Consider the following 13,132-nt stretch of genomic DNA (forward strand, 5'->3'; position numbering starts at 1 on the left):
AGGTTCCATACAGGGGGAGTCTGGTCCTTAAAAGGGCAGTAGGCACAGAATGGGAGGGCAGCCGGGAGGACCCACTGAATGGAGCAGAGGTGACTGGGGTGGGCGTTTAACTAAGGAAGAGGGGACTGTCCTCAGGCAGAGGGTACCTTGCTTGGACCCAGGCCAAGGAAGGTGGGGGCCCCACGTCCACAGGGGCGCGCGCTGGGAGGTTGAACCAGAGGGGGCGCTTGGGGAGGCTGGGCCCAGGGGAGGGGTCAGTGGACGAGCGGTGGGCGGGGCCTTGGTGTGGAGGTCTGGGTCAGAGTGAGTCCAGCACCTGCTGGAATCTCCCTGCGTGTTCCGCTGGGTCTCAGTGCGGTTCCCGCGCTCTCGCCCCGCCATGTTCCTGCTTTTGGAGCTGTACTTGGGGCCAGCTCTCTGTGCAGGATCGCAGGAAGAGGCATGGAGCTGGAGTGACACTGTGGAGCAAGTAAGTGGGAGAGCTGGGGAGAGCCGTGGGGGCAGGGGTGACCTGGGCGAAGCTGCGGTCCCCTCCCTTAACCCGGGCCGGTGGCTTCTGGACAGGATTCTTAGGGCAGTTGGACGCGAGGCGGGGAGACATCACCTCCCTGTCCTTTCTCAGCTTTCTGCTGGAGAGCTTCCCCTTCTGTTGGTCACTTGTGGATCACTTCTCCATCATTCGCGGTGCCAACCCGACCCTGAGGCTCCCGCGGAGTTGTGCTTGGAACCTCCAAGTCCTGCGGAACCCAGTTATCTTCGTAGCTTCTGTTTATCTGAGCATATTTCAACTGGTCCTTGCTAATTTCTGAGGCTGAAACTCATGTCCCCAACTAAGTATACGGTTTCATCCTTACTGAGGGTTTGTTGTTGTTGATCCAGGGAGAAGTGTCAACCTGGGGAAAGTTCCAGACTCCTGAAAGCTCAGTCTTTCCCACGTGGAAACAGGGAGAACCTGACTTTCCCATTGGGGTCTCAGCAATGGGTCAGCAACTTAAAAATCTCCTGGAACCAAAGCTTTGTTCCTCTAACTGATAGCCTGTACCTTTGATGGAGCTTGTGCTTTAATTGGCTTAACCTCACAGGGGAATAAAACCAGCAAATATGAAATCCCAGTCCCAAGGGCGAGGAAAGCCCTTTGGAAAGTATAAAGCGGCTTCCCACAAGTGGCACTGTAGAGACCTGTGAGAAAAGTGACTGTCACAGTAAGGTGGAGGAGCTGCTCGCACACACATCATTTAAGTGATAAAAGGTCCAGCTCAAAACCTGTTTTTGCAGGATGGGAGGCAGATGTAGGGTACCTCTTCTCCCTTGTATCTACCCCTTCTTTTGAAGGGCAGGTCTGAAAGAGAAGTCTGCCCAGTCAATGCTTAATTTCAAGCAGACTCTCTTATGAATGCGTTTATTAATCAAGTGGAGGTGGTGGTAATTCTCTCTGTGGATTGGGTCATCAGGTGCAATAACCAATACAAATCCCAAGAGGCTTTGTGGTGGTGTGGGACAGGTGCAGATTTTTGATCCAGAGACAGGCTGGTCCCCTCTCTGCCATCTGCAGTGCAGTTCTTTTTGGGCATATTGCCAAGGATTCAGCTTGTGGTAGGGGCCTGGTATATGTATTCAGTATAAGGAAGATGTTTGAGTAAGTGGTTAAGGGCATGTTTGCTGCTGGAGTTTGAGTCTTGATTCTGTCACTTACCATCTCTGTGATCTTGGGCATATTACTTAGTACCTCAATTTCCACTTCTGTAAAATGTGGGAAAATAATAGTTGCACATTTAAAATCTGGTTGGCACTGTATGTCAGCAGTTGCTCTTATGCAGCAGGTGAGTGGAAGCAAGGAATTTAGGGTAAAGATCCTGTAACTTTGTTGTGGGGTGGAGGGAGGACAGTGGGGGAAGAACTGAAGTGAAGATTCTGTTTATGAACTAGGAGGACCAATTACCCCTATAAGGTCCAAAAGTCCAAACAGGCTTAACATATTCTAAACTTTCCTTCTTAGAAAAACATGGTTTCGGCCCATTTAGTGGTTTCATGTGGTCTTTAATACATGGTAATAATTTGTCTTGAAAATGACTGAATAAAACAAATGAAAATAAAAACAAAACTTTTCAAGGTATGAAGTTCTATAAAAATTTGCAACTGTACCTTTGAGTAAAGCTCAAAGATAGAGTAAATTCTATTTTTTTTTATTCAGTGATTTTTTGTTTGTTTGGTTCTTTGTGAAGCAGAATTTAAGAGACAGGCTCTTGCCCCAGACTTCCTGGTTTCACATTCTGGTTGTGCACTTGCTAGGGGTTATTTCATTTCTGAGCATTTGATCTATTTAAACCTTAGAACAGAACCTGGAAATGTAGTCCATGCTCCAGTCTCAGTAATTATGCTCTTCAATATTATATGTAAACTTAATTTTAAAGATGTATCTAGGTATGTAAATTTTATGCAAATCTTAACTGAATATGCCCATTAAACTGTATTGCAATTCTTATTTGTCATTTACTTTTAATTGGAAATACACTAATAAATCCGGAGATTCAAGTTCCTGCCTCCATCCCCACTCCACCAATCTCTAAACAATATTATTTATAGTGGAATGATTATGATACAACTGCTTTAATAGAGTCTTGCAGAAGATTAATCTTAAAAAGGAAGTCTATTGCTTAAAATCAGTCTGCTGATTTATTTGTTTTTTTTTTAAGTTTTAAATTTAAATAAAGATTGGCTCTATTCCTATGATTAGAATAGCAGTTTTAACTTTACAAAATAGTAGTAGCCACCAGTTATCAAGTGTCTTCAGTCTCTCAGAAAATTTGTTAAAGAGTTTTGTGTAAAAGAAATAAGAAGCTAGGTGTGGTGACACACAACTGTAATCCCAGCAGCTCAGAAGACTGAGGCAGGAGGATGGCAAATTCCAAACCAGCCTCAACAATTTAGTGAGGCCCTAAGCAACTTAATGAGATTTTTGTCTCAAAATAAAATTTTTAAAAAGGTCTGGGAGTGTGGCTTAGTGGTTAAGCATCCCTTGGTTGAATCTCCAGTATTGTCCTCCCCAAAATTATCAATAAAGTATTATGATTAACCCCCTTTCAAATGTAATCAGACTGCATGAGTTAAAATCTGAGCATCATTATTTCTTGACTGTGTATACTTGGGCAAGGAACTTAACCTCTCTGGGTCTCAGTTTCAATATCTGTAAGAGTTGATAATAGTTCTTGCCTCATAGGCTTGGGGATGACAGTAAAGTTAGCACAACTGGCAGAGCCCTTTTATAGAGAAAGAATATCAAATTATGACCACAAAATTATGTGCTAAAGTGACCACTTAGAGTGACCCATTGGAACAGATCATACCTGAAAAACACCACAAATATCATCCAGGTTTAGGGGTCCCTTACAAGGGAGGGAGCTCCAAATTTACAGTCAAAAAGTAATAACATGTTAATAATTGTGGTTGCCTAGCATGTCTGAGACTCTGTGTTCGATAATAAATGCACTTATATGCTTTTATGGTTTTGGGGAGGATAGAGTTAATTCAGGCAAAGCATTTCCGTATAATAGACACTAAGGTAGTAGTAGCAGTTTTTAGCATTTATGTTCAGCCCTGTTAAATCTCCAGAAATTCCACTGCCAAGTCTCAGTTACCTTCTTTGAAAAGGACAATCAGGAAAGGTCACCCAGGAGAAGTGATGCACCCAAGCTACCCGGGCGGTGCCCACACCAGAACCCAGCTCTACTGAGACAAGGCTGGAGCTGGCCTTGACTCCTCTAGGTGGTAGCCCACTCTCATCTTGACAACAGAAATGGTTTAAATGTGGTATTTGTTTGTAAGTCCTGGCACATCAATACTGTTCAATGAATGATGATCAGAATTCCAGCATCTATTGTAATACATTTTTGATTATCTGAATTTAAAAATTTCTTGTATATTTTCATTTAGGGCCACATCTTTGTATTGGGGGAAAACAGAGAAGACAAATACACATATTATTTTGGTATGTATGTGAGTATATATGTATAGTGTGCGTACCAGTTCCAGATTGTGCAAACTGCAGGCCCCTCAATCATGCCTCGCTTATATGCATGAATGTGATTGCTGCAATGGAATCATAGAACTGAATAGGGAAGGAGGATACTGTGGGAGAAATTCCAGATTTGCTTACCCTCCCCAGCCAGCATTGTCTTGTTTCTTGGGGGTGGAAAGGAGGGTCCTGGGCACTGTGTGATGAGTTGTACGTGACTGTGTTTCTAACTAGCACTTTCTCAAAGACTTGGATGCCCAGGTTTGAGGGAACTTGCTCACTGTGCTGTTGGAGATGCAGTCAGGAATGTGAGCAATGTTTCTGTATCCCTAGAGCTTATCCCTTGGTTTTCAGAAAGAAAGAATACAGGGTGACTTGCCTTAAGGTCACTTAATTTTTTTTCCAAATCTTTCTGGAAATTGTTTAGAATTTTAGCTCAAATTTGAAGTTTCTTCTTTCTTTCATTGCTGAAGTTATAGACACCCCAAATTGCAAGTGGCTAGTAACTGAACAACTTGCAGCACCCTTACCCCAAAGGAAGAGTAGTTTTGTGCAGGTGACATAGAAAATCCAAAGGGGAATGCTCCCACACTGGCAGTTTTCGAATTGGTGACAACAGCATCTCAAGTGACCTTCCATGTCTGACCTTGGTTTTAGTCCAGGTTCTATAGCAGACCTCTAAGGTAGCTTGTCTCATCAGTTCCTGGGTCTTAGTTTCATCATTTTGGAAAGTTCTCAGAAGAGTGGAGACCAGCTGCTAGGTGAATTCCTCATGCTTATCCCTCTATGACTTTGGTTGGGGTGTCTGGTGAGGCTGACCTAAGTTGGCATCTCTTAGATGTGTTAATGAGACCTAAAGTCATGGATCCAGAGATAAAGCTCAAAAGCAAGAGTAGAAGGATATAATCCCACCTTCATGCTCTGTTGGTTAGCCTGGGTCAGTCAAGCATCTAAACCCAAAGGAAGTGGATAGACTATAGATTTAGGCTTTGCCTGTGCCTGCCCATCTGATATTCTTTCCCACTGATGGACTATATTAATCAGCTTTGTGGTACTATAACAAATACCTGAGACAATCAATTTATAAAGATAAAAGATTTATTTTGGTCACAGTTTCAGAGGTTGCAGTCCATGATCAGTTAGGCCCATTACTTTCAGGCCTGCGGTGAGGCAGCAACATTATGGGGGAGTCACATGACAGAGTAAAAACATTTACCTCCTTGCTGGGAAGCAAAAGAGAGAAAGGAAGAGATCAGGGTCCTACAATCCCTGTCAAGGGATTGAAATGGCACAAAGAACTCCTACAAGGTCCCACCTCCTAAAGATTCTGCCACATCCAAACACCACCAAGGCTCTAACACATCGGCCTTTGGGGGACACTGAAGTTCCAAAATATAGCATGAACTCATGGAATGTTTGCTTGTTTGTTTTGTGAGACTGGAGACTGAACCTGGGGAGATTTACCACTGAACTACACCCCCATCCCTTTATTTTTTATTTTGAGACAGTGTCTCCTTATGTTGCTTAGACTGGCCTTGAACTTGTGATCCCTCTACCTCAGTTTCCTGGATTTCTGGTGTGTACCATCACACCTGGGTCTTGGAATGTTTTAAGGACATTTTTCCTTTTTTCCCTTAGCTCTGATTTAACACTGTGATAGATCCTGGAAGAAAACAGGCTCTCTTTTATTCAAATTACAAACTTATAAGAAGCACCTGCAATTTTTAAAAATAATTGTAGTTGAACTTATATTTGATGATGAATAGATGCAGAGATTTTCAACTTCCCTGCCCTCATAGTGTAATGCTACATGCTTGAACCCTTACCTGCCCTTCAATTTCCTGGTAGTGATTGCTACTTGGTTCATACAAGTTCAAGAGGCAGTGACAAATCCATGAAACTGATTATTTCTGAGCATAGTTCCTGTATTAAACTTTAAATTCCTTTTTCCCTTTCATCCCACTCCAATAGACAAAGCTAGATCTAGGTGTACCTCCATCATAAAACCCTCCATAGTCATAGAACAGGATAATCTTGATCTTTTTCCATTCACTTTTTTTTCTTTTGTGGGGCTGGGGATTGAACCTTTCACATGCTTGGCCTTTCACATGCTTGGCAAGGGTTCTACCACTAAGCTCCATCCCCAACCTTTTTCCATTCCTTTGTATCTATGAAAGCTTACCTCATGCTTTTATTTTCATGGGTATAATTTTTCTTTTTTTTATTGTATACAAATGGGATACATGTTGTTTCTCTATTTGTACATAGAGTCAAGGCATACCATTTGTGTAATCATATGTTTACATAGGGCAATGATGTTTTTTTTTTTCCCTTCCCCCACCCCTCCCACCCCTCCCACCCCTCTTTTCCCTCTATACAGTCCTTTTTTCCTTCATTCTTACTGCTCTCCTTATCCCTAACCCTAAACCTAACCCCAATCCTAATGCTAACCCCTCCCACCCCCCATTATATGTCCTCATCCGCTTATCAGTGAGATCATTCGTCCTTTAGTTTTTTGAGATTGGCTTATCTCACTTAGCATGATATTCTCCAATTTCATCCATTTGCTTGCAAATGCCATAATTTAATCATTCTTCATTGTGGAGTAATATTCCATTGTATATATATGCCACAGTTTCTTTATCCATTCATCAACTGAAGGGCATCTAGGTTGGTTCCACAATCTGGCTATGGTGAATTGAGCAGCAATGAACATTGATGTGGCTGTATCTCTGTAGTATGCTGATTTTAAGTCCTTTGGGTATAGGCCAAGGAGTGGGATAGCTGGGTCAAATGGTGTTTCCATTCCAAGCTTTCTGAGGAATCTCCACACTGCTTTCCAGAGTGGCTGCACTAATTTGCAACCCCACCAGCAATGTAAGAGTGTTCCTTTTTCACCACATCCTCGCCAACACCTATTGTTCCTTGTGTTCTTGATAATCACCATTCTAATTGGGGTGAGATGAAATCTTAGGGTAGTTTTGATTTGCATTTCCCTTATTACTAGGGATGTTGAACATTTTTTCATATATCTGTTGATTACTTGTACATCTTCTTCTGTGAAGTGTCTGTTCATTTCCTTAGCCCATTTGTTGATTGGATTATTTGTATTCTTCGTGTAGAGTTTTTTGAGTTCTTTATAGATTCTGGAAATCAGCGCTCTATCTGAGGTATGGTTGGCAAAGATATTCTCCCACTCTGTAGGCTCTCTCTTCACATTTCTGATAGTTTCCTTTGCTGAGAGAAAGCTTTTTAGTTTGAATCTATCCCAGTTCTTGATTCTTGCTTTTATTGCTTGTGCTATGGGAGTCCTGTTAAGGAAGTCTGATCCTAAGCCAAGAAGTTGAAGATTTGGACCTACTTTTTCTTCTATAAGATGCAGTGTCTCTGGTCTGATTCTGAGGTCCTTGATCCATTTTGAGTTGAGTTTTGTGTAGGGTGAGAGATAGGGGTTTAATTTCATTCTATTGCATATGGTTTTCCAGTTTTCCCAGCACCATTTGTTGAAGAGGCTATCTTTTCTCCATTGCATATTGTTGGAACCTTTGTCTAGTATGAGAAAATTGTATTTATTTGGGTTTGTGTCCATGTCCTCTATTCTGTACCATTGATCTACCTGTATATTTTGGTACCAATACCATGCCGTTTTTGTTACTATTGCTTTGTAGTAGAGTTGAAGATCTGGTATTGCAATACCCCCTGCTTCGCTCTTGCTACTGAGGATTGCTTTAGCTATTCTAGGTTTTTTATTCTTCCAGATGAATTTCATAATTGCTTGCTCTGTTTCTGCAAGGTACATCATTGGGATTTTAATTGGAATTGCATTGAATCTGTATAGCACTTTAGGTAGTATAACCATTTTGACAATATTAATTCTGCCTATCCAGGAACATGGGAGATCTTTCCATCTTCTAAGGTTTTCTTTAATTTCTTTCTTTAGTGTTCTGTAGTTCTCATTGTAGAGGTCTTTCACCTCTTTTGTGAGATTGATTCCCAAGTATTTTATTTTTTTCGATGCTATTGTGAATGGGGTAGTTTTCCTAATTTCTCTTCCTGAAGATTCATCAATTATGTATAAAAATGCATTGGATTTATGAGCATTGATCTTGTAACCTGCTACTTTACTGAATTCACTTATGAGTTCTAAAAGTTTTCTGGTGGAATTTCCAGGTTCCTCTAAATATATAATCATGTCATCAGCGAACAGGGATAGTTTGAGTTCTTCTTTTCCTATTCGTATCCCTTTAATTTCTTTGGTTTGTCTGATTGCTCTGGCTAGAGTCTCAAGGACGATGTTGAATAGAAGTGGTGAAAGAGGGCATCTCTGCCTTGTTCCAGTTTTTAGGGGGAACGCTTTCAGTTCTTCACCATTTAGAATGATATTAGCCATGGGCTTAGCGTAGATGGCCTTTATAATGTTAAGGAATGTTCCCACTACCCCAATTTTTTCTAGTGTTTTGAGCATGAAGGGATGCTGTATTTTATCGAATGCTTTTTCTGCATCTATTGAAATAATCATGTGATTCTTAACTTTAAGTCTGTTGATATGGTGAATGACATTTATTGATTTCCGAATGTTGAACCAACCTTGCATCCCTGGGATAAAACCCACTTGATCGTGGTGCGCTATCTTTTTAATATATATTTGTATGCGATTTGCTAAAATTTTGTTGAGAATTTTTGCGTTGATGTTCATTAAGGATATTGGTCTGAAATTTTCTTTCCTCGATGTGTCTCTGTCTGGTTTAGGTATCAGGGTGATATTGGCTTCATAGAAGGAGTTTGGGAGGGTTCCCTCCTCTTCTATTTCATGGAATAGTTTGAGGAGTATTGGAATGAGCTCTTCTTTAAAGGTTTTGTAGAACTCGGCTGAGAACCCATCTGGTCCTGGACTTTTCTTTGATGGTAGGCTTTCGATGACCTCTTCTATTTCATTGCTTGAAATTGGTTTTTTTAAGTTGTGTATGTCCTCCTCGTTCAGTTTAGGTAATTCATATGTCTCTAGAAACCTGTTGATGTCTTTCAAATTTTCTATTTTGTTGGAGTATAGATTTTCAAAATAGCTTCTAATTATGTTTTGTATTTCACTCGTGTCTGTTGTGATGTTTCCTTGTTCATTCCGAATTTTAGTAATTTGAGTTTTCTCTCTCTCTTTGTTAGTGTGGCTAAGGGTTTATCAATTTTATTTATTTTTTCAAAGAACCAACTATTTATTTTGTTAATTTTTCCAATTGTTTCTTTTGTTTCGATTTTGTTGATTTCGCCTCTGATTTTAACTATTTCCTGTCTTCTACTACTTTTGGTATTGGTCTGCTCTTCTTTTTCTAGCACTTTGAGCTGTAGTGTTAAGTCGTTTATTTGTTGATTTCTACTTCTTTTTTTGAATGCACCCCATTAAATAAATCTCCCTCTAAGTACTGCTTTCATAGTGTCCCAGAGATTTTGATATGATGTGTCTTTGTTCTTGTTTACTTCTAAGAATTTTTTTATTTCCCTCCTGATGTCTTCTGTTACCCATTCATCATATAATAGTGTATTATTTAATCTCCAGGTATTGGAGAAGTTTCTGTTTTTTATTCTGTCATTTATTTCTAATTTCAATCCATTATGATCTGATAGAGTACAAGGTAGTATCTCTATCTTCTTGTATTTGCTAACAGTAGCTTTGTGGCATAAAATATGGTCTATTTTAGAGAAGGATCCATGTGCTGCTGAGAAGAAAGTGTATTCGTTCTTTGTTGGATGGTATATTCTATATATGTCCGTTAAGTCTAAATTGTTGATTGTGTTGTTGAGATCTATAGTTTCTTCATTCAATTTTTGTTTGGACGATCTATCCAGTGGTGAGAGAGGTGTGTTAAAATCGCCTAGTATTATTGTGTTGTGGTCTATTTGATTTCTGGAGTTGAGAAGGATTTGTTTGACGTACGTGGATGAGCCAATGTTCGGGGCATAGATATTTATGATTGTTATGTCTTGCTGATTTATGCTTCCCTTAAGCAGCATGTAATGTCCTTCTTTATCCCTTCTGACTAGTTTTGGTTTGAAGTCCACATTATCTGAAATGAGGATGGATACTCCAGCTTTTTTGCTGTGTCCGTGTGCATGGTATGTTTTTCCCTATCCTTTCAGCTTTAGTCTATGGGTGTCTCTTTCTATGAGATGAGTCTCTTGCAGGCAGCATATTGTTGGATTTTTCTTTTTAATCTAATCTGCCAGTCTGTGTCTTTTGATTGATGAATTCAGGCCATTAACATTCAGGGTTATTATTGTGATATGATTTGTATTCCCAGTCAATTGACTCATATTTGTTTTTGACATGATTTGGTTTCTCCTTTATTTGGCTATTCCTTTAGGCTAGCACCTCCTGTTGCTGATTTGCATCGTTGTTTTTCATCTCTTCCTCATGGAATATTTTGCTGAGAATGTTCTGTAATGCTGGCTTTCTTTTTGTAAATTCCTTTAGCTTTTGTTTATCATGGAAGGATCTTATTTCATCGTCAAATTTGAAGGTAAGTTTTGCTGGGTATAAGATTCTTGGTTGGCATCCGTTTTCTTTCAGGGCTTGGTGTATGTTGTTCCAGGCCCTTCTAGCTTTTAGGGTCTGGATTGAAAAATCTGCTGATATTCTTATTGGTTTCCCTCTGAATGTAATTTGATTCTTTTCTCTCGTGGCCTTTAAAATTCTGTCTTTATTTTGTATGTTAGGTATTTTCATAATAATGTGCCTTGGTGTGGGTCTGTTGTAATTTTGTATATTTGGAGTTCTATAAGCCTCTTGTACTTGGTTTTCCATTTCATTCTTCAGATTTGGGAAATTTTCTGATATTATTTCATTGAATAGATTGTTCATTCCTTTGGTTTGTTTCTCTAAGCCTTCCTCAAGCCCAATAATTCTTAAATTTGGCCTTTTCATGATATCCCATAATTCTTGTATATTCTGTTTATGGTTTCTTACCATCTTTTCTGTTTGGCCAACTTTGTTTTCAAGATTAAATAATTTGTCTTCAGTGTCTGGGGTTCTGTCTTCCAGGTGTTCTATCCTATTGGTTATGCTTTCTATGGAGTTTTTAACTTGGTTTATTGTTTCCTTCATTTCAAGTATTTCAGTTTGTTTTTTTTTTCAGTATCTTTAACTCTTTATTGAAATGATCTCTTGCTTCCCGTATTTGGTCTTTTAACTGTTGATTGGTGCGATCATTTAATGCCTGCATTTGCTCTTTCATCTCCTCCTTCAATGCCTGCATTTGCTCTTTCATCTCCTCTTAGCTTCCCTGATCTTTTTAATTACATACATTCTGAACTCCCTTTCTGACATTTCTTCTGCTGTGCTGTCATTGGGTTTTATTGATGTAGTATCTAGGTTTGTTTGGGACATTTTCTTCCCTTGTTTTTTCATATTGGTCAGCTGTCAGTGGGACCCTGAGATATTGCAGTTTTCCGCTATTGGCTTATAGTGTCCTGGTAGATTTCCAGTGTATCACCTCCCAGCCCTCAGTAGCCTGATGTCTTGGAGGAATCTGATAATGCAGCGCATCCGAAGAAAGCTGCCCCTAGCCCCCTACTGGTTCCAAGGTTTGGAGCTGGCTCTGTGCGGAAAGGCTCTCACTGTGGGCCTGCACCGTGCAGCTGGCCGTGTGGGAGGAGCCCCCTGCCGGAGTATGGAAGGCCACCTTGGGAAGACTCTAGCTGCCCTGCCTGGCTCCGATAAGCCACCTCTATATGGGTCTGCCACCCGGGCCGAGCTTTACCCAGTGGGCAGACTCACCCGTGGCTCTATTTCAGTCCGAGTCTCTCAATGCCTCCCCTTCTTAACTCGGGTTCTGGAGTGACTGGGGGTGCAGTCACCCTCTAGGCCGCCATCTTGGATCGCCCTGTGAAGAGGGCCTGAGGCTGGAGTGGGCAGAGCCACCTGAAGAGGTCTCTGGCTGCCCTGCCCTAATCCCAGAGGCTGCTTGCGGATCGAAGCTCTCTGTTGGTTCGGGGGCTTGTGGCTGGTTCTATGCAGAAAACCTCTCACTCGGTGGTCTGGTCTGAGAAGCTAGCCTTGAAAGGCACCTCCCACTGCAGGGGTCCAGGCTACTTGGGGAAGTCTCTGGCTGCCCTGTCCTGGTCCCTGAAGCTGCTTGCGTGCTGGAGTACGCTGTGCTGCACTGGCTCCGGGACTTGGAGCTTGTTCTGGTCAGAAAGGCTCTCACTAGCGGGCCCGTTCTGAGAACCTGGAGAAGCTGGCTGTGTGGGCGGGGCCCACCGCCGGAGTGCGCAGGGCTGCCTGTGGATGACTCTAACTGCTCTTCCCGGCTCCGATAAGCCACCTCTATCTGGGCCTGCCACCCGGGCCGAGCTTTACCCAGTGGGCAGACTCACCTGTGGCTCTATTTCAGTCCGATTCTCTCAATGCCTCCCCTTCTTAACTTCTGGGTTCTGGAGCGACTGGGGGTGCAGTCACCCTCTAAGCCTCCATCTTGGATCACCCCGTGAAGAGAGCCTGCGGCCGGAGTGGACAGAGCTGCCTGAAGAGGTCTCTGGCTGCCCTGATCCCAGAGGCTGCTTGCGGATCGAAGCTCTCCGTTGGTTCGGGGGCTTGTGGCTGGTTCTATGTAGAAAGCCCTATAATTTTTCTTTTTTAGTTAGATAGTACACCCTTGATTGTTGAGATCATGGCTTATATTGTGGTCTGAACATCAGATCTTGAAGAAATAAACTTCACTTGGTAGAACCAAAGAATCCTACTCAAATCATCTCTTTGGGGTTGCACTGCAAGTTGGTGGGAGCTGAGATGAGAATATAAAATGCTGTAGTCACTTTGGAAAAACATTTTGGCATTTTATTAAAAGTTAAATTTGCCAGGAATTTCAGTCCTAGGGAAAAAAAAGCATTTCTCCAGCACAAAGTATTGGCTATAGTGTTCATTTCGGTTCTGAATTATTCACAATAGCCACAGGGTAGAACAACCTAAATATCCATTAGCTGATGAGCAAATAAAATGTAGAATGTCCATACAATAGAATATCATTCAGATACAGAAAGGCATCAAGTACTGGTTGCTGCAGTGTGGACAAACCTTGAAGAAAAGTATGCTAACTGAAAAATGTCAGACACAAAAATCTACGTATTTTA

General features: G+C 41.4%; 1 pseudogene; it reads left to right on the top strand.

Moving 5' to 3' along the window:
- Nucleotides 1-379: 379 nt before the first annotated feature.
- The window catches only part of LOC124973669 (small G protein signaling modulator 1-like), a 32,994-nt pseudogene continuing 20,241 nt past the window's right edge, over nt 380-13,132 (top strand).

The sequence above is a fragment of the Sciurus carolinensis genome, unplaced genomic scaffold (genome assembly GCF_902686445.1).
Source record: "Sciurus carolinensis unplaced genomic scaffold, mSciCar1.2, whole genome shotgun sequence".
In the NCBI taxonomy this organism is placed as follows: domain Eukaryota; kingdom Metazoa; phylum Chordata; class Mammalia; order Rodentia; family Sciuridae; genus Sciurus; species Sciurus carolinensis.